We start from the raw sequence: 2,544 nt of genomic DNA on the forward strand, positions 1-2,544 counted from the left end.
TAGCATTGTGTCGACGTCGGGCCACCAGGCAGCGACGACGCACGGCGAATGCACACCCCGCACAGAGCTTGATAAACAAAAAGTTTTATTTTTATTTATTTGAGACATTTAACATGGCATGCACTGAAGGCGTTCACTGTTGCCGTGCGCCCTCAGTGCGCATTAGCAGATCACCCTGAGGACGCCAGGTGTCTGCCAGCTGCGGACACACACATTGCATGTCGGAACTAATCTGCGCGACGTAGTGGTAAACGGTAGCGGTACACGCTATTCTAACTGTCTCTACTGCATACTGCAGGTCCCCACAAGGGGCCCTAGCAGGAGGGGTAAAAACTGCATTGTGAAATCGAAAATGTTTTCAATGCACTGACTTTACTACAAGTATTTAATTGCCGATTCACTTATTTGTTTTCATTGTAACGTATAAATTAAAACACAAATCATAATATAATTGCTCTGTGACATATTCAACAGTAATACAAGAATAGCGACAGTTTAAATTCAAAACATGGTTATGAAGTAAAAAGTGATCAGTATACATATATCAATAGAGTCAATGTTTGTTCGTCAGAAGGTAATTTGTTCCATTCCTTGATTGTGCATGAAATAAGAATCACTTAAAGGCCTTTAATATCGCGTGGTACAGAGCCGGGAATTGGACGTGATGAGGCCTTGTTAGCAGAGTAGACAAGGGAAAAGATTGTGTACAGTTCGTTGTTTTTAAGTAAACGTGGAAATCTCACTGTTTTTTCACATTGCAGTGGTGGGATATGGCATGCACTTTCATTAAAACGGATGTGAAGACTCTGTTGCGCGGTAAATAAAAAAGATAAAGCAATGAAGCATAAAGTACTCATATTGTAACCCTGGAGCGAATATTTTTTTAGTTTGTGCAGAAGAAAATCTGAGTCTGTGGAAGGAGTACGCATATATTTTGGCAGTGTGACTGTTCCAGCTGATAGTATTAGTTATCTATACTTATCTTATATCGCGCGCGTAACAACACACGTAATAAGGGGCGGAGCAGGGCGAAGCATAGCGCCGTCTAACGAAGCGTGTAACAGTCACGCACTAATACAGTTGGCCTACAGAGTCGGGCGCGGGAAAACAGACTTGGAGTCACTGGCTGGTGCCCTAGCCTAGGGCCGCTGTTGCTTGTGCGAACGCTATAATAAAATAAAAAAACAAACGCGGTCCTAGTTGTGAGCTGCCGCGCAACGTTACCCGGACGCGTATCCACTGCCTCAGCTTTGAATTTTGGCGCGCTGGTTTGCTTTTTACAACCAGGCACGCCGTAGCGCAATATCCTCCCATATACCGGTACACGAGCGTTTGTGCACTCCGCGACCACGGAAACGTGACGACGCAATGATAAATGGAAGCAAACTACGACCGACACAAAGATATAACAAAGAGTGTGGTATGTCGCGCCGGGAAAACCCTGCCACCCCCCTCTTCCCTCCGCCCCAATGCAAATGCAGCCGTGGTCACTGCGAATAGTACAACCACTCCCACTCGCCCCATAATAATATATACTCACTGCATACACACGTTGTATTTTGTCCCGCACACGTCACCATTTATTTTATCCAGTTCATTGATTGCGCGCAGAGAAAAGATTTTGTTTTTATCAAAACGCGGGGATGGATAATGATGGTATATAAGTTGTAAGAAAGCAAACGTAACATTGTTACGTCAGCTTTTCGCGCGATTTTGCCGTCGCACGATAAGCTGACTGCTAGCCTGTCGGACGGCATTCGAATACGTTTTTCGCGCACTGACACCACAAACCGAGAATAAAATGCAACATTCCATGATTAGAAATCAAAGCATCATCACGTTAATGCACATGAAGCATAGGATCTGCCTACTTCGTGACCGTAGAGAAGATTAGACTGCGTAAGAGTAAAGATTTCGTGTTCGCAGTATTCACAGTGTTTATTTGAAACACAGCTCAGTGTGTTCAATCCCGTATCATCAGCAGGCCGCTGAGCCCTGAGTTGGCCCTGCTAGCATGTCTGAAGCCGGGTCGAATTAAAACCACTAAAACATCGGCGAAGCAATGCGAAATGTTTTGTTGTTTTTTTTCCCCCTCATTTTGCATGTTTGGACGAGCGACACAAGAGATGAGAGTTGCTCGTTTTTCCTTCTTTCCCATCGTATCACAGGCATGCAAGTAATGCAGCTTTTGCGTACACTACACACACAAACACGCTTGCGTGAATAGACTTGCCCGCGCTGCCCGCGCGTTCGTGGCAACCACCGTTCCGGAAACTCCGCCCACATTTTTAAACGTTTCGCGCATGTAGCGACCTCTTTTCAGCTAAAAAAAAAGACCGTAGACCTCGAAAAAATTATTATTTTATAAATTATCGATCGTCTTGATAATTTTCGTGAATATGTATGGCAATAACGCTTCTATTTTGCTCGAATTCAGCGTTTTTAAAACAAAGGACCGATTCTTGTTGCTTGTGATTGGTTTAGGTTGGTGCTGCGTAGCTACTGCGCAGCGATGTATTCGCGCCATGATTGGGTGAATTTTTC

Source organism: Amblyomma americanum, chromosome 10, assembly GCF_052857255.1.
Source record: "Amblyomma americanum isolate KBUSLIRL-KWMA chromosome 10, ASM5285725v1, whole genome shotgun sequence".
In the NCBI taxonomy this organism is placed as follows: Eukaryota; Metazoa; Arthropoda; class Arachnida; order Ixodida; family Ixodidae; genus Amblyomma; species Amblyomma americanum.